At 43.4% G+C, this 22,287-nt stretch overlaps 1 protein-coding gene and 1 long non-coding RNA gene across 2 annotated transcripts in view; one reads left to right on the top strand and one right to left on the bottom strand.

Moving 5' to 3' along the window:
- The window catches only part of mam (mastermind), a 146,293-nt gene that overhangs the window by 31,436 nt on the left and 92,570 nt on the right, over positions 1 to 22,287 (top strand). The gene's annotated exons all lie outside the window — the stretch shown is intronic.
- Positions 11,882 to 14,136, bottom strand: LOC137001037 (uncharacterized). The gene is made up of 2 exons (XR_010891196.1): positions 12,863 to 14,136; positions 11,882 to 12,763 (listed from the first exon to the last, which is right to left on the bottom strand). It is a non-coding gene; the product is annotated as an uncharacterized lncRNA (long non-coding RNA).

The following is a 22,287-nucleotide window of genomic DNA, read 5'->3' as shown; positions in this document are numbered from 1 at the left end:
AATTATGAATCGTTTAAAATAGGCTTTGTAACAAGTGATAAACGGTAACCACGCAGCTTTACACAACGATATCGCGTTGCTCTCGTTATTAATACATCTGGCGAGTATTAAACAAGAATAGAGAACGCTTATCGATAAGTAACATGATGCAAGTTCGGGCGATGGAGTCTCGACGGATTTGCCCGCGGTTACTGTAACACAACTATGTACGATAATGTTCGGTAAACAAATAGTACGTCGGCAAAGGAAAATTACCGCGGATAATCATGCGAGGGAAAGAGCATCTCTCTCTTCGCATATAACTCTAATACGCGTTTTGCGCGGTCCTTTGACTATATCTCGTTCTCTCCGCGCGTTAACTCTGCCATACAAATAAACATATCATAGTCGCTGGATATAAAATACATTTATCAAAATTCCTCAAAAAAGTCAGCGTCATCAGAGGCCATTATTATCACTATAAAATTAAATAATTATAACGTAAAATGTAGAATGCGAATAATACGGGTCAAAGCGTCGTGACGTATCGTATAACTTGAGATAAAAAGTTGCACGAGGCGGTGCATTCGATCCCTTTGTCATATATAGAGGACAAAGGAAACGACTGCACGCGGAACGAAGCGAAAAAAAAAAAAAGGAAAGACAGAAAGAAAAAACTGAACGACAGAGAAGCACGCATAACATGCCGATCGTAACGGTGGCTCTGACATAGAGCTGTCAGTGTGGCGCCCGACCGAGAGTAGGAATAATGATAATGGTAATCCGCGGTAAGGCAGGAGTAAAAGTGCGGCAACCTCTGCTGACCACCCCTCGCGCGCCCATCTCTCCTACCACTTTGAGGCTCTCCCACCCCTACGGCCGTCGCCCCCTCGTGTTGTGATTTCCCCTATCCCCCCGAAAGTGAATCACTTTTGCCCCCCACCGCGGCTTCGGTTAGCATGATGCCTCGCGCGCGATTCAACCTGTTTTCCTCTCCACCGCGTGCACCCCACGACGGGGTACTTCCGCCCCTCTTGTCGCGTCTCGGTCTCCCCACTTGCTTCGGTTTCCGGACCCCTTCGACGGGACACTGATCGCGCATGCGTTCGTTACGTACGTACGTGCGTGCGTGCGTGCGTGCGTTCGTGCGAGCGTCGTGCGTGCGTGCGTGCGTGCGTGCCTGTCTGCCTGCGAGCGAGCGAGCGAGCGAGCGAGCGCGCCCATGTGCGCGTGTTCGTGTAATAATAATAAGAAGAGAGCAACTCTATGAGGAACCAACGGCCTCCGCGACCCGTTCACCCTATGCTAGGTGGAGCCGGCCTGATACTGTACCCTCGGCGGTTCTCAACTCGCGGCAACAGTCGCAGCATCGGCAATCGTCTCACGATGACGCGATAAAGTTGAAGCTCGTACAATCGCTTTCTGCCAAAGTGATATATTTCTTTCCGGATAACGACGCTATCGTTACATTAGTGAAATTTGTATCTTTTTTTAAGTTTAGATAATCTATAATTTACGGCAGAATTCGGAATAAAGTTCTATTTATAACTTTAAGTATCGTGTAATGAGGATAATAATTGAAAAATCAGAATACACGTATTACAGAATGTATATCAGTGATATATGTGTATTCCGATTCTTTAAACGTTTTCTATTACATGAAAAATATTTCAGATAGAATTCTATCTCAATCTCTGTTGCAAATTACACAGTTTAACAAAAAAAAGGTACAAAACTGCGAGATATGTCCTTTTATAGTTTTTCTGCTGAATACAATGTGCCAGTTTTAAAAATGCTCCATCACGTCACAATTTTGAGAAATTCAAGGTCAAAGTTGTAAAAAAGGACTATTTTACCATGTTATAGCTCTGATATGTGACGTGTTCTAACATGGTACGTCAAATAGCCCTTTTTTTTACAACTTTGACCTTGAATTTCTCAAAATTGTGACGTGATGGAGCATTTTTAAAACCGGTATTGTATTCAGCATTAAAAATACTATAATAGATGATATCTCGCATTCGAAAGAAAGCTATTTTTTGTAGAACTGTGTTATAGATTGTCAACAGCAGACTGAGCAGAGACAGTTACATCGCTAACACGTCTTATGCTTGTCATCTATTTCCATTCAAGATTCAATATTTAATATGTATCATTATAATAGAAATATAACAGCATCGTGCCGGCGATACGTATAATTATCTTGATTTATAGATGTATACGATGCAAATTATTTTATTAATCATTTATGATGAATAAAACATTACTATACATTTATTTAACAGTATGATAATCAACGGGAAATGTCATTTCGTAAAACAGAAGCTCATAAATATTCTTTAAACATTCGACAATATTTTTTGAAAATTAACCGGGCTCTCTTAGATCTTCTGAATCGTTAAATTACGATATGTAACCGAGCGATTGTGTGTTATACAATATTTCTGCTATCGAGGTCAATCCTTACACTTTTTTCTTTTTCTCCCGCTTTATTTCGTGATCCGCGGCTGAGCCTCGCGATGAGTTCTGACCCTATGCAACCTCAAGTTGAAGACATCTTAAGGTTGAGCTTTACTGCGGGTGTGACCGTGAACGAAGAAGCAGGAAAGCAAGACAGCGTTGTGGAGCAGTATCTCCGTTCTCGCTCTCCACCTCCTCTCGCGGCACGACGTGTTTCCCTTCCCTCAGCTATAACCCCACCCTGGTGATTCCCCAACGTGAGGCGAAGTGGACACTCGTCGAAGCCGCCGTGGTGGTGGGGTGTCAGGTCGGGTGAGGGAAGTTCGGGGTACGACAGCACTGTCGCGCGCGCGCGCGCGCGCGCTCGCAGAGGAGAGGATGAAGTACGGTGAAGCTAGGCTGGTTTAGGTTTAGAGACGTGCCTCTGAAGAGAGGAAGAGAACTCGTTCGTGGTCGGCGTAGGGGGGTAACGACAACGACGGGGGCAGGGGGAGGGGGGGGGGGTAGGAAAGGCAGGTCACTTCGGAGATCGCCGAGAGATGACTCCACCGCGCCCACACGGTGCAATGTAGTGGCGATTGCACTCCCGCAGGTGTAACGCACCGCGTTGCACGCCGCTATCGCACTCCTGTTCCCCTCGCTCTCCCCCCTCCATCCTTCCCCCGCTGATCTCTTCGCAACTTCTCCTTCCGACTTCACTCTCACATCGGCCTTCTCTCGCTCCGTTCCGCCGGCGTTCTCTAACCCGCTTCGAGTAGCCACCTCGGTCAAGCTCCGCGACGATCACACGCGCGGCTCTCTACTCGTGCATGTTCTAGAATATATACAGAATACGATCGTGATCACGCGACACCGTTCGCCTGCCATTCTTGCTTTTCAACTCCCCGTCGTTGTTATTTCTCCGCTGTTTCTTTACTCAAGCGAGATCCTCCGCGTGCTAAGTCGGCAATTAACCGATCGTCACCACCGACTATGCGTGATCTTGCGTGTCATACAAACGCGTGCGAACATAGCAGTCACGATAGCGGACATACAACTGAAATGGAATGGATCGAATTGTCTGGAATTGCAATCATTCAGTTTTGAGAAATTTTACTATTAAAATGTAGGCTGCGAATCGTAGATGAAATTGTGTATTTAATTTTACTCCAGTTAATTCGATTTTAATGGGACTTGTGTGTTTTTTTTTTTTTGGGAGGACTAACATTGATTTATTTTGTCAACGCAGTTTATCCGCGATACAAGATTGCTTGGTATCGCGATCGTGCTTCAATCATTGTCTTCAATTTCTTTTATATCACGCGCGCGTCTTTTATGATTACTTCTATGGATCTTTTTATACAAACAAAAAAAGATTATTCGATTCGCCAAAGCGAATCAAAGATCAAGGCACGTGGAATTTTGTAACATTTAAATCGCGCTGCGACATATAGAACGCATGTATAAGTATTACGATTTTATCTATCTGTGCTCCGACTGCGTTATTATCATATTCAGTCCATCTTGCATTTCGAGCGTGTAACTACGAGTTTTGTAAATCAACGCTATCTATCACAGATAAATCTGATTTTCGCGATAATTGCGATTTCTATAAAGATATACAAATTCGTTTTGTTTGCGATAAAAATTTCTATATTTTCTGAAGATAGATATTTATTTTATACGAAAGAAGGGAGCGTATCTACATGACTCGTCCATTATTTACTAATACAATTATGTTACTCTTTACATTTTGTTATTTTATACACACTTTTGATATCTCGAAATAAGCGTCTGGTTGAGAGAATAGCGAATCGCGTCGCAGATATGTGCTTGTCGCGCGCAAAAAAATGCGACTTTTTCGAAACTCGGTTCTCATATGCATGATTGACGCGTCGACGCACCGTTTCCGGAGGGAGTCCTCTCGCCGGTGGATTTTCAATATCGGACGCGGCTCTATCGCGCGCGCGACGTACAGTATCGGCCGTCGGTTGCCGGCTTCGTAGTTGCCCACCTCTCGCGGCCTGATATTACGGCATGTAGCGCGTTAGCATATACAAACATACGGGGTCGAGAAACTGGCGGCGGTATAAATTGGCGCGCGGGAATGAGAGGAGAGAAACGACCCGCAGTGTCGCAAAATTTGGAGGAAGCACACATCGGCCGTACGATTGTATCTCTTTCTGTTGCGAAATCGTATACAAATCATGTAATGATTCGACTGATATTTCATTGCTTTACGCAATAATAAATATATCGGTGATATATCTTTTCGGCCAAAATTTTTATCCGAAAGAGTATTCTCGAAAGAGCAACGATATAAAATCACAATGGGTAATTATTGCGATAATTAATTAGAAGCAAGAGTTAGATAAAAATACATAGCGGGAAATAAGATGACGTTGCGGATTTGACGGAAAACATTTTTACGACCGTTTCGCGTATCGATCTCGCACCGCTACCTCGGCGAAGTTTGATTTCGCTCGGTCCCGTGCTCGATGTTCGTACACGGGGAAAACGAAACATTTTCCGGCGGAAGATGACGGTGAAAGATTTCGATTCGCCGCGGCGTGGGCGGCGAATTCGACGGCAGACTCCCGGGGATATTGTGCCGGGCGAAATTAAACCGGATTTCACGGGGGATTAAATGGTATTTGACGGGCCGCGAGGACGCGCGCGCGCGCGCGCGACGCTGGGGCCGGAGACCATCCCTCTGTATTTTGAATTTGGGCGTGAATGTGACAGTCGGTTTATACGATTTTCGGATTGATGGGCTCGTCGCGCGGAATGCCAGGAAATTACGAAAATAATTATTATCCGCGCGCCGCGAACGCGCGCGCGACGCACACGCGTGCACGCGCTCGATCGTCGTCGGAGCGGGGAGGGGCGAGAGCGAGGAGGGCGTCGATTGCAGATATTAACCGAGCGTGGAATCATCATCCCCGTGCCACGACCCCGCGTCGCTTGTTGCGATCCAGCAAAACCCTGAACTCGTCGGTTTGCTAGGCGAAAATGTTCGTAATCAAGGCTCGCCGCTCGCTCGGTTTTGCGCGTGTCGTGTCTCGATAACGTTTTTGTCGAACGATATCGTCGGCTCTCCGGCGGTTTACGCCATAAAATATAAACCGAGGACAGAATTCAGTGTACTATGTATCCTGTGTCGGGAAATAACTTTGCGACTATTCGCCGCGCGCGCTCAATAATCTTCATTCATCAAAAACTAACCAGGGATTAAATTAAAAGGTTGTCGAGTACACGAGCGGTATTCTACTATCCAAATTTCGAGAAAATGTTCACCGCCAAGTTGAATAAATTTGATAAAGTGTGCATAGTAAAATCACGGACCGTTTGATCGCGTTAATCGCAGAAGTTCTTTCGTCGCCAAGACGCGATCGCGGTTCAACTATAGGCGCGCCGGCAAACGCCGCGGAAGCCGAAAACCCGATTGGTAGTTTGTCCGTAGAGGCAGGTACGTGCGCGAGTGCATCAATAAAGGCACACACGAGTGTCCAGGCACGCATATAACGATACGGCGGAGAGAGCAACAATATCGCGGCGCGCGGCCGCGCGCCGCGCCGGTGTGCTTCGCCGTGGGCAATGCATCAGCCTCGGCTGACCAATCCCGATAATTTACGATTATCGATCCGGCCGTGGTGCTCAAATTTGCTAATTACGCAATAATTATACGGGGCCGGCATTAGATCCCCCGACTGCCGCGCGTCGCGTCGCGCCGACACTCCGGGAAAACTATCGACCGCGGCGGTGCTGTATCGCGCTGTTTCGGGCGGGCCAATAATAAGCCCCCGCTATGCGTGTCAATAGTTCATAGCCCCGTTGGACCGCGTATGTATTGACTCGGCTCGCGGCCGCTCTAGCGAGACGATCGGCCGCATCCGGCGCGCCTATAGTTTCGCGACTCGCCGTACGAGTTCTGTGCGGAGAGTATGCTTCTCGGCGCGTTCTCGATGCAATGGAGCAGCCGAGAGAGGGAGAGAGAGGGGGGGAGAGAGAGACAGAAAACGTGGGAGAAAGAGAATATACCGACCGAATCTTGGTAAGGTACATTATGTACGCTCTCGGGAGTTAGGCGGGTAATAACCTTGTTATGACGGCGTGGCTCTTCTCGGCCTGCATACGGCGAGATACGTGTCCATTGACGATGATACGAGATTCTCGTACAAAATTCTTTCGGCGGAAAATGTCTGCACGTTGCTCGAAAGACGAAGTCGATATACTAAATTTATGTAGAATGCTTTTGTTTTTTAAATTTAGTTTTTCATGTCTAATCCGATGGTTCTACTTTTCTCGATACATTTTTCAATAACTATTGTTCACAGAGTCTTCTGTTTTTTCCTTAGATAAATTGTGTCTGATTTGTGTCCAATTGTATTTTCGTATAATTAATATGCGATATTATGGTATACGATACGAATAGTACGATAATATTATCTAATATGAATAACAATATGAGCTGCTTCCAGCTTCTTCGAGTTAGTAGCTCTCGTACATTTTCCACTTTGTAGACGGTTCCGTAGGTAGGTAGCTGGTACGTGTGCACGGCGGCGCACCCTGCAAAATAGACGCACGTCCCCTTGTTGTTCGTCTAGCGGCACCGCTTCTCTTTTGACGCGACGTGATGCAGCGCGGTGTCTCGACGCGCAGAAAACCGACGACGAGCACGGAGAACGGAGCAAAGACGAAGAGGCGGTTGGCGAAGAGGTGAACTAACAGGATCGCAACAAGTGACCGCCTCGCCCTCCTTCTATTATTTGCTCTCCCTCTCGCGTTCTAGCGGATACTCTCTGTCGTTCCCTCCGTCGCCGTCCACCTCAACCATCTGATTCTCTCTCCCTCTTTGCCCCTCTCGCTGTCTCTCTCTCTCTCTCGTTCTCGGTCCCTTCGTCTGATTCTTGCGCGTATATTTCTGTCTCGCTTTGATCGTGCTATAAGTCGGACAGCTTGTTTGTCCGACGAGCGGCTAAAAGGTCGGTTCGACCGTCAACAGTACCGATGCATCCCGAGTAGCTCATAGAATTATACGCTTTCGACATTCTTCAAGAGAAACGCATCATCACTAAGATTCTGTTCAAAGCGGTTCGAGCTAAATAATTTTCGAAGCTAAATAATCACGATGTAGAAACATATTGATTGATCTGAGTCTTGCGAATCTTGAGAAATTACGTTGAAACAAAATTAAAAACTTATTTTTACTGATTGATGATATTTTTTTTTTTAAGAGAACGGCGATTAATTTCGAAGGACGTAAAATTTGTGAAATGTGTCGCAAGACAAGAAGCCGTCTCGATAGCAGCGGGGTTCTCGAGTTGTCGCGAATTTTGTGAATATTGGGTAATTTCGATGAAACGTGCTTGTCTGCAATATACGCGTGCGTGTGCGAAGACACGCGGCCGAACGACACGACGACGACGGCGGCGGCGACGGCGGCGGCGGCGGCGGCGGCGGCGGTTGCGTAACGGTGTCACGTAATAACAACGAATCGACCTTCTCCTGTGTGTAGCCCACCCGTCTTCTCTTACCTTCCACCTCGTGAAGAGAGCTCCCGGTGAGCAATTACGTTATAGAAAGTATGAGCGCGTCTCAGGCACAATGATGCCACACGCGGCGACTGTATCTACGAAGTAGGTACGTTTGAAACCCGAAATAGACTTGTCCTGGTTCTGCGCGAGAATTTGGTACTTTCATTTGAAACAAGATTTATTTCGTAAGCCGTGCTGTTGAGACAATTGTAAGAAGACAAAACTTTCGAAGGATTTCTAAACTTGCGACAATTTTACGCGAAGAACGCGTTACATTTCGACTCGTCGATCAATAAGATTAAGCGGTGCGGACGTTTAATAAATTATGCGATCGGAAGAAATTAAATTCAACCTTGACTTCAGCCTATTGTATCCAAAAGTCTTAGAAAATCGAACGCCGGGAAAATTCCCCTGTTTCCTAATGCGCGTGCTAAGAAGCTTGTAATAATTGCGCATTCTATAAATAGAATATCGATAGCCGCGAGGACAATCTTCGTTAAGGGCAATATCGAGCAGTCTCTATATGGAAACCGTTATGTATTAATAGCGGATATTCCACGCTAGATATTAATAACAATCGCATCAGAGTGAGATATTAATAATAGTTACGTTGTACAAAGCAGATCGAAACGCAGCAAGGCCATTTGCGTAATAACATAGGATATTTCAGTGTTACAATTATACGTCGCAATAGGCAGTTTAGATATGTAAATTCTTTAATTATGCGTATCGAGATTACTATAGGCATCAATTCCTGTGCTAAAGCCAACTTAACGTAGACGACGTGCGACGAATATTTTCTAGCGGAACGAACGGCCGCCAAAAATCTTTCGACGTCTGTCGATAAGCCTGAAAATGGGACGAAGAAAAGAATAATAGCTACTCTATCGTGTTGATAATCTCTCTGGTATCTATTGGGAGATAAGAAAAATGTCCAGTTTAGAATATCTTCAGTTCTCTTTCGACCTTTATAATCTTCGACAAAATCATCGTTTTCAATAATTACGCGATCCTTCTTGTAAAAGCGTAACAACTGATCTCGTGGGTGATAAACGAAAATTTTCGAGGTGTAATTTTTGTTTTATATTTCTATGAATTTTCTATAAATAATATTTATTGAAATCGTTGCGCACGGAGAGAGAGACTGTTTGTCCCGGATTTTGCATTGTAATATACGGTGTCTCATTGTTTTTTCAAGCGATGTAATCGGTTTCCAAAAATTTCAATTTCATCGGGCTGAAAGTCTCAATTTCGTCGGTATCGAACGGATTATCAGGATTTCGTTTTTCTCGTCGCGTCGGGATCGTGTAAACACGCTGCCGCGACGCCGATGATATGGAAGTCGACTCGTGGCGACAAGCAGCCCGACGGCTTTTGTCTAGGACAGTACCGGCGTTCTCTCTTACCGGCAGCATGCCTAGTAAGAACGACGCGCGATAAGCACAGCAGCACTCTCGTGCGAGACAGGCTGACCGACCTGGAAGAGAGGAGGTCGCCAGGTAGATCGGCGCGCGGAGAAAGGACAGGCGGAAAGATAGCGGTAGGTTCTTCAGACGGCGCTCGGTCTGCTCTATCCCTCCCCTTCGTCGCGAACTTCCTTTTCCTTCTCTCGTTTCGCATCTTGCCGTCCTTCCACGCCGCGAGAGCAGACCCACGGAGTTTATAGACGACGAACCGATGTTGTTCGTCGCAGGTGAGAGACGCCCGAAAGGGAGACGACAGGTAGCGAGAGGAACGGAGAGGAGAAGGACGGCGGGATGACGAGATAGTGGGATCCGCGTCGTCGGAGAGGGGCCTGCGCGAACACGGGAGGGGCACTCAGAGGGGGTTTGCATTGCCTTGCCGAGAGGTAGTAGGGACGTAGCGCTACGGAGGGGAAGCCGAGAACGTGTAAATGCGTGCGTAATATCGCTGGAACGTATGTATCCTTGCGTGCGTGTAGTTACGCACATGCACATGAGTCGTGCGAGCGAGCGGAGCGAGCGAGTCAGCTTCCTGTATCACGACTCGCGCGGCGTTCCGTGCATATTGATATTTTCGGTATGGCGCGCGCACTCCATCGGTGCGCTCGAGCATGAATATACGATTACTGCGCCTAAGCGTTTCGCGCTGCACTCGCGCGAGTCCACGTCTTCCCGGCCACGTTTCCTCGTCATTTTTTTTTTCACGCATTTAAACATCAAAGTTGTTATCGCCGCTGACGATACTCGCTGCTCGAAAAACGATTACGAGATCATTCTGTATAATCTGTTTAAAAAAAGTACGTGCTTAAAGTAAGAATTATAAGCTTTTACGAAAATGTTGCACGTTGTGCCGATGTGTCTGCGAACGCCTGGACAAAAACATTCGCGTAAACTGGGAGAAAATATGAGAACTTTTACTCGTACCCGGGGCGCGATTATCATTCTGTTTATTTCGCGAGAGTGTGCTCGAAAAAATAACCAATGTATAAATTTAACGCAAATATCAAGCGACAGAATATTTGGTGCGTGAAATGTGGCACGAAAATCGAGCGGCGCGCGACACGTTTTAAATTGCGCATCACTTAACAGGCTGCGCATTTCGCGTTTTATCCGGCAAAAATAGCGTCAAGATTAAAAAACAAAAAGTTGAGTCCACACACGCATGGCAACCGTTGAAAAACCAAATTAGGATCGCGCTTTATGGTAGCCCCGGTCGGCCGGCGTTTGCTCGGCCGGCACGCGGATTTCCGCGTGGCTTCGCCGCACCGTCCCCGGCATTGAATTAATTTCCACACAAAGAATAGAGCTTAATTATAGTTCGGTAGTCGGATATTGGGAGCGTGCCCGATAACGCTGTTTCGTTGGTGCCGGATAGGGCCAATGGCGGGAATTTACGCTTTGCCAATTTTGTAAACTGTCACTTTCATATCGCCTCTTATAACATCGTGCATGATACCGTGTATTGTTCCCTCGTCGATGTATAATATCGTATTATCGCACTATTAATTGCGATCGGTGCTGTTCATCCGCTTTTTGAGCTTTCATGGGATGGAAAGCGATGGAAGGGGCGGATAGCCAAAGCAGTGATTAGGAAAATTTAATTCATACCATTAATTCAAGATTATTCACGAGATATTCTTTAATTTTAGTTATTAGTGTTATTTTGTTACTATTACTTTTGCTACTACTTCTTGCATTTCACGTGCAATGGCATAGTGTGTAGTTTAACAGTAGCAAGGCTCGGCCAGAAAGAAATAAAGACCATTCACTCTTTTTCTCTCATCCTTAGACTCTGAAGGAATCGGGATTGAGTTACATTCCGCTTTTCGCACTGCGCAGTGTCTAGAAAGAATGGCCTTTATAACATACATGCAGATCCATCCGAACGCATTAGAGATAGCAAGTATCTATATAAAATGTGGCAAGCATTCTACATTTTAGAATTTTAAATTATGAAAAATTGTCTTACGTTTGTAATTCACGATTATCTTATTCTTGGCGTTGCGTCGAGCGAACCGGCGAATCGTGTGAACTCGAAAATCAAATGCGAAAATATATGCGAGATTCGGGCTCACATTTCGAGGACGACACCGCGATCGCGCGATTGCGGCCTTGGGATCACGCGATTAACAGTACACCGCAGCGGCGGTCTGCACATACGTCGACCTTTCCACTTAACGCGGACGTTGCCGAAGGTTCCGATAGTTTTTTTGTGCGATTGATAAATCATCGCTTATCTGAATTTGTTGTACGTCGAGGAGTAAACTCGAAACTATCAATATTGATAAGTTGCGCGATGTCTTTATTGATAATTAATTAACATATATAAATAATGATATAAAATAAGAATTTTCGATCGATGCCTTTTAACAAATTTAATTATCCGAATCAAAACTTTACATTCGAAATTGAATAATGTATATGTAGATTCTGATAATTGAATTTGTTAAAGGTTAAAAGACATTGCTACAAAATTTTCTTTATTGTTTTTAGGAAAAAATACAAAAAACAGTTTTGACTAGAAAATTGTAGAGCAAAATTTCGAACATACATCACGCGCGCCATTAAGATCACGAGTCGTGGCATATCTGACGGCACGATTCTTTTTTTGTAACATAGGTAATACGGTTGCAGGAATGTTACGCCATCTCGTCTTCCAGGCTATCTAGGTCACGAATTTCTTGTCCATATGTATTCGCGTACGCGCGTGATCATCATCGCCGCTGCATCCTGCTAATATTTCACGAGGGTGTGCGATGAGAGTTTGGTAGATGGCCCGCTATTTTTCCTGACCAATCCAGCTTGTTATCTTCGTTCCCCGAAAATACCACGGAGCTCTCAGGTTGCCGGAAAATTTATGGCTGCCAGTCAGAGGTTGTAACGGAATGCACAGCCGACGATTAACTATCTCGAAGATTAGCTTTTGACCGGTATCGAGATAAACATGTCGTGCTTATATTTGCTGAAAAAATTTCTGCTCTTAAAGAATTAAATAGTTCTGTCCGGTTCCGAAGATTATATATTTCCAAAACTATTCAAAGCGTATTAGAGATAAAGATAAAAAAGTGAAAAATATATAGCTTTTTAAGTGAGTAGAGTTTGTCTTGCGCATCTTAGCGGAGGTTCTCGCAAATATTCCCGAGTGCCTGCGCAATAGTGCACATTTTATGGCAGGTCGTAAGCCACTGCATCACCCACGAAATATTAGACTTGACGGATGCATTTTCATAATGCGATCTCCACGGCGGCGCGCCTTCGCCCGAGGTGCACCATCGGATAGATATTTTATGGAGTCACTTGTGGTTTTTTAGCGTCATATTGCGAGCTCCACCTCCTCGGTCATTCCTATAATCAAAAAAAATGTATCGTCGAACCGGTTTCCTTCGCAGCTTCTTCCGCGAAGTAAGAACAATTATTTTTAATTTTAGGCGAGTCGAAACCCACTCGAATTTTTATCGAGACGTCTTCTGCGCCCGAAGAAAACACAGCATGGCGAATGCTGCGGAAATATGCGTGACTTGGTGAAAATTTTGCTACTTTATTTCGCGTAGCAGTCGCTTTCTTATTGTTGTATGCTTCTTCCCGTCGCGAGAATAAATGCGATCCGGTGACGCAAGAGCCGACAGTTTCGGCTAGTAAATATGATTTATCCGAAACACTCGGTGGAGGTGAGCTGCGCATAAACTGCTCATAAAGTGCAGCGCGATCCCTATGCAGCTGCACGAGTAATCTGATAATGCAGGTGCTACGAGCCGACGACGACGCGACCGACGATATTAACATACTGAAATTACTGTTAACGTCGCATATCACCGTTGATCTTACGTTTCCTCGCTAGTAATCCTTCCATCTTTATTAGGATAAAATTTCTTTCCCCAAAAGTATCGACGTTGAATTTCGATGCAGCAGGCAGGGTGAGACTAAAATTTGCAAAAATTAATTTACGTTGTCCATTCGTTATTGCTTCTTTGTCATTCCGTCGCTATAGTCTCCGGAAATCGTTTGCAGTCAAGGGCGCCGTCAAAACTCCGAGGTCAGGGTTCAAACAAACAACGATGCGTTTGCACGGGCCCACCTGCCGGTGCTCCTTAATTGCACCATTAGAACTTCTCGTTAGCACCGGCGAGCCGCCTGCGCGATTTAGCGTTTTAACGAGCAACGCAGTTTACGATGACAATTTCGCAGGACGATCGTTCCGGTTTCTCCTTCGTCCGACCGATTCTGTGCGATATCGTCGAAGCCATAACGATTCAGCCGCACGATATTTTGATATTCCGCCTCGATCGTGTGTGCGAGGATCGTCCACATGACGCGATAATAAAATAATATTTTTTTGAGGAATTATTAGACTTGATACTCTTATATTTATATTTCTTCAGCTTACGATATGATTCATATTTTTATACTAAAAAACATTATTTGTATTATGTTTCGAAGGGAAATTCAGATGGCAAGGGAACAGAGAGAAACGTTTTCGCGATTCCGCAATTCGATACGCACGGCGAGGACATTGAAAATAAAAATATTAAAGTTCGCCCAATTTTGATGTCGGATCGTTACGGAGTTCTGCTGTTTGCCTCGCCGGTTCTCACTGTAGTTCCTTTTTCAATTTTCATTATCACAGTTTGTTTTCGGATTTGATCTGTTGTCCAGTCAGAAGCAGCACGTACATCCGCAGATTTTATTGTCAGCTGCGGAGTTATTTTTTTCCCACTACTGAACATTCTGTGTACAATCGGAATTGAAATGCAGACTTTTTCGCAAGGTTTGCGTTAAATTTCAAAAACTGTTTAACAATATTATTTGAAAAACGTAAAATTAAAATGTAGTGAAAAATTTCGAATTTCAAATTGAAGAAGCTTAGTATCGATTTTTGTGGAACGCCCTTGAATCGATGTACATCTTATATCTCAACCATCTTTTAAAGTCTCACATGAACAATCCTACTTAGATGATTTCAAATATGATTAATTATTATTATAAAAGTGGGCGTGCGTAACGAGATATAAACAGCCTCTTCCGTTACATCATGTCGTACTATTTTCCGCAGGACCTTCAATTTTCAATGTAGGACAGTGAAAGAGCCGCTGCCACGGTATGTGTGTTTGGCTTATATAGATCGCGTCTATGTATCTGCCGCGGCTGCAGGCGCGACGCCAAGTTGAGAAGAGTGGAAGCTACGCTTATGTACATCCACTGCGTAGCGAGGTAAATAGACGGTCTCTCATGTACGTAGGCGCCTACATAGTTGCAGATCGATATATACGTAGGTATATGCATCTGCCTTCTAACCTACCTACCTTCGCGAGGCCGCCGATATATAGAGCGAAAATCGTTTCGCCGAGCAAGAAAAGCCAACTTGCTCAGGGGATTCGCGAGCGTTCCGCAGCGCATCCCGTATAACATCCATCTTTTTCCGAGAAAATATACAGGAATTATATTTCTGTACTGCTACTCGCACTCGAGATTCACTTGCTATTCTCGCGCTTTTTCAGTGGCAAAATTTTTGCGGTCGCTATGATGTTTTTTTTTGTTTCCACGCAAATTATTCGCGCTCACCGCGAATAATCACTTCGCGCGAATCCGCGTGGTCGACTCGTCGCGCCTAATTGCGATGGCTCCGGATCGAATCGCCTCCGGGTAAACTATCGACTCTCGGGCAAGTTCCTCTGTACCAGAGGGGGACGCTGCGTGTGCGCACAGCGTGTACGTGTGTGTTCCGGCCCAAAGTGCGGATTCGGTGCGCACGTCACCTGCAATTAGGCGAGTCGTCGCCGCACCACACGCGCCACCACACGCGGCATCCACCCTGTGTTTCAGCGGCGCACGCTGCTTAGCTCGGCTCGGCCGATGGCAATTTCGGGCTTTGTCATGGTAATTTCTCGCTTGACCAAAATAACACGACGACGACGGCGACGAGAGGGCACGGCACGAAATTTCTGGGCACGACCGATCCAATTTTCTTCGGAACTCCTCCCGAATTTTTAGAAAAACCCGATAAGAAAATAACGATGCTCCGCGCGCGGCTGCATAATCTGGCTAAGCGATCTTCGCATACTCATTACTTCGAACTTGTCTTATAATCCGAAATGCCGCTTTATACGTTATAAGACTGTACTGTATTTATAATTTATTCATCATTAGATTGGGCGGACGAAGTTTTCAAGACTTCGCAGTTCGGGGCGGCGAGAGCCCCGATCGAATTGAAAAGAATCGGGTTATTTTCCATATCGAGTCCTCCTGCTAAACCGAGAAAATGGAACACGGGCGATTTTTTAGCTTGAATTCAGTCTTAAATTGCGTTTGCGTCATTGCACGTTGAAATCCGCACGTACGCGACTCATTGTTCGGCCGTTCGACCGACGCTCCCGACCGTAGGTATCGAGCGAAATGCAAAATAGTGCCATCGTCGGTAGCCTCGCGCGCACGTGAGAGAGCAATGGCGACCGTTCCTCCTTTTTTCACCACGCGCGCTTTTATATACGTGTATGTATCGTGCCGCCTACACACGCGGACCTCGCCTCGATAACACCTGGCGCGAAAATGTATTCGGCGCGGTGGCCGTCGACGTCGTCGAAGCCCTCGGCCTCGATAGGATCGATAGACGCTACTAGAAATGCCGGAGAGAGAACCGGCGGCCGGCCTCTCCGCATTCGCACCGGGGTCGCCTGGAAACTGCCTCTGCGATTCCGCCTTTGCGAGACCATCCCGTACACACGCTTACACGTGTACGCGCGTATACACGTGCTGCTGGCGCATGGCAAAAGAGTAAAACAAAATTTATCCTCCGCACCGGTGGAGCACTCGAGCTTGTTGGATTTCCTTCCGTGCATGCGCAGTTTTCTCAGTCGTTTTCTCGCTCCTTTCAGAATACGATTTTCAAGTCGTCCGTGATTTTTTCCTCTGAGAATTTTTAATCCGACAGCTGAAACTTTGTATTTACGATACTGTTGCAAGTAATTAAAAAATTGAAAGTTTTAGTATTTAAATAGCAGTGCATATGAAACTAACGTATCATTTCGTGGAAATTCAGTAAACTATTTTGAGGGTTCTGATCTTAATAACAGTATTCAAAAATAATTTTATTATTTCTGATAAATAAAAGCAGTTAGTGTTTATTGAATCAATGCGAGAATTTATTTACAATTTTTGTCACATACGTGTTACGAGGTATTTTCTTGAAAGAGATATAAATTTTATAAAAAAATATTCTATCTATAGAATTCTTGCTGAATTTTTTAATAGAGTTACGGAATTACGCGAGAACGGTTTTAATTATTTGTTTTATCTATTAAGAACTATTAAAAATCAAGTCAGAATTCTCAATACTTTGAATTTTTATGAAATAGTACACTAACTTTAGCGCAAACAATTTTATTAATTAACGAGTATTATTATAAAATTCTTACAATAACATACTAACCAGTGTATCTGAAGCTGGCGTGTCATAAAAACTCATGAACTATTGAGAATCGCAGCTTTATATTTAATTGAAAAATTTCACTCTAAATGATTTTTATTCTTCACAAGGCAAAACTTTTTGTACAACTTAGCTTTTGTAAAACTCTAAAGCTCTTGAAATCTGACAAAATATGATAAAGGAATTCTCGCAAAACAAATTAGAATCGCGGCATCTCAGTTTTCCACAGATATTTTCTTTGGTTCAATGAATATTAAATTATTAATATTAAATCTCTATTAATATTAAACCTCACTTTGTTTTATCTATCAGGAACTGCAAGAACTCTTAATAGTTTGACCTTTCACGAAATGATACGCCGCAGTGTCGCACCCACTAAATTCCATCAGACGAAATTTTCACAACTGATTAATGTCACGTCAATTATGGGTTACCTTAATCACGCTTGGCCAAAATGCGTCATTTAATCGATCTATGGCGGGAATGTAATCGTCGCTGGCGATCCCACGCCTACTTACCGTGTTTCACAAAGGTGCGCAACCGCGATTTGGAAACCCGAGAGGAGGTGCCGGTCCACTGTCCGTGCCGGTTCGGTAATGTAACCGTTTAATCGATGCTAAGTAAGTGGGTTGAGCCAAAGGAGGAAGCTGACGAAACTCATGGAAATGAGAGACTCACCTACTTTTGGAGCAAACAATACGGTCGGCTCGCTGGCGCGTATCGGTCGCAACCAGATGCCAAAAAAAATGAAGCCACTACCCTTGCCACTCGTTTTTTTATTTATAATCTTTGAATGTATGTGTTACGTGAAAGTGATTAATTGATATTTTTATGAAGTCATCGCTGATTCTATACAATGGCTATGCACACGCGGTGATGACATATTAAAAATTCTAAATTAAGCATACTCAAGGGTAATATTATAAAATTCTTAATCACTTTAATATTTGGACAATTGTTATAAAATTATCGAAAGCATTTGAATTTCTGAATTTTCGAAATTTTCCGAGAAAAACCTTCATAGGTGAAGATTCAATTGCTTAAGAATACGAAATGTGGGGCTCGCGTTCTTTCGCATTGGTGCAATTTTCGAGAGCGGCGAGGTTGTTACTTACACCAGATCTGCGTTTCGCGTTATAACTAAAGAATGGCGCAACTAGCGGGCGCTGGCCAGCGCGAATCCGATTGCACGAAACACCCGACTCGCCTTTTACGTTATGTTATTACGTTACGGTGAACGGTGGACGGTGAGCTCCCCGGACGGGATCGCGTTGCAACGGTGCTACGGGAACCTCGAGGAGCAACCGCGATGCAACGGTGACACGTAGCAAGACCCGCGTACGTATCGCCGCCACGCCGAGATCAAAAGGTGCGTACAATGGCACACGCCTCTCACTATGGCGAAAGCCGCGCGTCGTGTTGAAGCTGTTACCCTGCGAGCGCGACGTGTTGTCGGAACAGGCGGCTCGAATGAAAAAAGCAGCTCCTCATGATAGACGATCCCGGGTTAGTCACGCGAACGCGTCTCCCACCTTTGCATTTGTTACGCTTATCTCTGAGTTTCGCCAATTTTTTACTTTATTCGATATTAAAAGTTTTTAGATTTATTCTCGGAAAATTCTTGGGCTTTTTAGAAAATATAAATGAATAATGCATGAATATATATGAATATGCAGAATCTAATATATTCATAAATCAATTAATTTTATTTTAAACTTATTAATAATAAAGCAGGCTCTTTTCGATATGCAAATCTTGCTACTTTAGACTCGATAAAATTTGTTATTATTTTACAAGCTTTAGGTTTGCTGCTCATTAATGCAGAAATGCATTGAATAGAAAAAAATTCCGCACGGAAGTCTTATTCTCGATCCTCTATTTGTGCTTATAGATATCGTTCAGCAATTATATATGCTTTCAATATTCAAAGGAAACCGCGATAGAACAATTACGCCTGTTTGTTGCTTTGCATATTTGCTATACTTTCACCCTCTTTCATTTCTCGATGCGGGTCAAAAAAACATCCCTAATATTTTTTGCGCTATTTGAATAATCGATAATTTTTGCTCATTAAAATATAATGCATATACTTTGGCAATAAAAATATTATGAAAGCAGTTTCACAACATGTCCCGCAATACTTCCCATTCGGCATTACGATCGGCATAATCATTCTGAGGAGAACGTGGCTTTCGCTAATAACTCGTCGTTGAGAATGGCACGGAGCTCAAAGTGAAGAGAAAAGAGCAGCTTACTGCGCTCGTCTCTAGATGCATCGTCGACGATCTTTCACTTCCGCTACTGCGTAAAGAAAGCAAAAATAGACTTGTTGACACGATCGTTTTCGAAAAACAATGGATAATAAATAGCGAAGTTCATTAATTTCACGTTGGCGATATCATTATAGAAATTTTATTCTGTATATTCTGATCCGGCGGGGGTTGTATAAATCTTATTTTGAAACAGATGATTGAATTATAAGATCTGCTCGGCAAGTCATCGCCTCCTTTTATAGATTACATATCTGCAAATAATAATAGATGAAGAAAAAAACTCAGGACTACAAATGTTAATCGACAATGTAACATAAGAGTGAAACGTCGAGTTCGACAATCTTAAAGAAGGAGATTTCGATTGTTGAACAACGTGTCCCTCTCTCTGGCACGCGCGATTTCCGTCGTTCGACGCAACGCAGCCTTTCATTTCGCCCTCCTTCCTCGCCGACGATCTTCCACGACTTTCCGTCTGCGTGTCAGGCTAGAGAACGGTCGCGTGGCTACCTTCACAATGCCACATTCGTGGAGACGAACGTGCCAATAAACAGCTCTTTCAAGCGTTTTAAATGCGCAGGGAAAGTTGGATTATTATCACGACGATGTTTACGATCGACGTTTACAAAGGATCGAGCATAGACGTTTTTGTTTGACGCGCCATATCGGGACGGATGTGACAGATTACTTACGAAGGCGTCGCTGACTAGTCGCAGAGGAATTCGAGATTGGGTCTTTGCTCGTGATGAAAGTAAATACCGACCTTTGTCCGACTCGTTCTCGAGAACAATTTATATTTTAGAGTATAAACAAAGATTTAAAACCTAATATTTGATATCGAAATATTCTTGTTATATATCGAAATACTACTCTATGTTAATTTCTATTTCGATAATGGCTTTTAAGGAGTTTGTGGTTAATCTTATCTAGAAAATTGACGAAAAATTATATTTATTGCTGTTTTTTAATATTTTGTATTAAATACACTGCAGGCCAAAAATTTGAGACCAGTAATTGGAAATATCTATTCTAAGAAATAAAACTAAAAGTGTTTGCTATAATTATATTTGTATTATTTAAGAATAAGAAGAAACATTCTTTCATAATCAAACAACAGAGTCATAAAATCTTAAAAAGTTCTATAAAAATAATGTTTAGAATATAAAAAAGTAACCACCCTTAGTTTGAATTACTTTTTTCACTAATCTTGGTAACCTGGTTATAAATTTATTAATTTTTTCTCATGAAAGATTTTTCCATCTGTCATCTAAAATAGCCCAAAGGTCATTTTTTGATGTTGGACATTTTTCTCGGACCATTCCTCGACTTCTTTGAAATGAAAACATAATAAGATTTTTAACGTTAAGTTATGATATTGAAATGAAGAGTTTTATAGTCTCTTTTTCCTATCATCTCTTCGAAATTAAATGCTAAAGTAACCACAGCTGTCTTAAATAATGGTTGGTTACTTTCAATTCACAAAAAATTATTGAATAAACTGAGTCAAACTTTTAAGTAATTACACTGATATATTCAAAAATTTTATACATGGTCTCAAACTTTTGGCCTGCAGTGTATTTCCATAATTTTTTCGTATTAAAATTTTGAGAAAGTGATATCCATTTAAATATTATTACTAATTGTTATAGACATATTTTATTACTCAGTTATTTATATAACAATGGACTTACTGTTGATTTGATACTATAAGTTCGTTTCTTCACTTGCCGTTGTAACAAAATAAAGTCGAATTGCGGCGCGATAAGTTCGTAGAGAGAGAGAGAGAGAGAGAGAGATTGATTTAATCGCGAGTCCACGAACTTGGCTTAGCGTGTTCACGAGCGATCAGTCCGCACCCTCATGCCTGGAATTCCGACTGGAATTCGTCCTCCGTTTTGTCTCGGAGAAAGTGAAACGCCCGTTTGCCATGAGACGAAATAAGCAGAGGCGAAAGATGCCGACGACAATGACAATGGGCACTTGGTACCACTTCGTACCAGACGCGCTGCTTAAAGAGGAAGAGCAGTGGATAAATACGGACACTGATATGGAGTACGGTATGGAGAACAGTACAGAGAGACGAGTCATCGTCATTCGTTGGTCCACGTGAAAGTCTTCGTCTCGTTGCACCCGTAGCTTTCGGCTCGCCAGACGCTAAAATCTCAATATTAAGTGAAACACAATGATGAATGCACTTTTACTTTAGGATCGATAAATCACTTAAGTGACGTTGTAAGACGCATCTTTTTCCATTGAGATATTGTGTTTTAAGAAATTTGAATTTATATTGTGTTCGACAAATTCAGTAATCTTCATGCAAAACTTTATAACAGGCCGTCTTTCTGATGTTCAGCTTCTCCGAACAACATTTGAGCAACAATTCTGTAAATCGGGCAATAAATCTGTTTCCTCTGCAATAAACTTAATTTCAGAATTTTTCGAAAGTTTTTGTGGCTTTCTGAATTTACGTCTGAATGATCCGTAGATGATTAAATAGTCAAGTAAATATTACGGATGCGGGGAGTAAATGCTAATTTGTAAAATCATTTATCTAGACTATGGTTTGTGTGAAAGCCGACGAGAAAAGATTATAATTCCCGATGCTGGCTCTATGGACTTGCGTATCATGACTCGCGTAAGACTAGGTTGAGATAGATCGATCGCTGGCGTCTAAAATATTCACAAGCGCATCAAAGTATACACACCGCGCGTGTCGTGGCAATCTTATCGTTACTCTATGAGCTCGCTGCAAAACGGTCTTTAATAATTTTCGCGATTGCACGTTTGTAAGTCTAGCGCAACGATTGATACAATCATTCACCGCATAATTAAAGACAGGCTCTATCTATGAATTTATAAAGTTACACGCTTAACCGACATTCGTTTCGTAACTGGACGATGAAATCGTCCGAGTGAATCGAGAAAATTTTGCGCCACTTTGCGCGAATTAGAGCGCGCGTGCATGCGCGGCTATCGGGTTACTTACGCGGAGATCTTGTGTCATGACTTTTACACAATGAGTCGACCGCGCGCATCGTATGGTACGCGCGGGGAAATTATACGTGTCCCTGTTGATTCGATAAATGCATACCGCGCGACTAGCGTTATCGACTATTACGCTGGCCGATCGTGATGTTAAGTCGAGTCTACACTTGGACGCGTTGAACTCAAGTTGCGAT

The sequence above is a fragment of the Linepithema humile genome, chromosome 7, assembly GCF_040581485.1.
Source record: "Linepithema humile isolate Giens D197 chromosome 7, Lhum_UNIL_v1.0, whole genome shotgun sequence".
Classification (NCBI taxonomy): domain Eukaryota; kingdom Metazoa; phylum Arthropoda; class Insecta; order Hymenoptera; family Formicidae; genus Linepithema; species Linepithema humile.
Note: the sequence above shows the minus strand (reverse complement) of the source record. Positions and strands in the feature narration are given on the sequence as shown.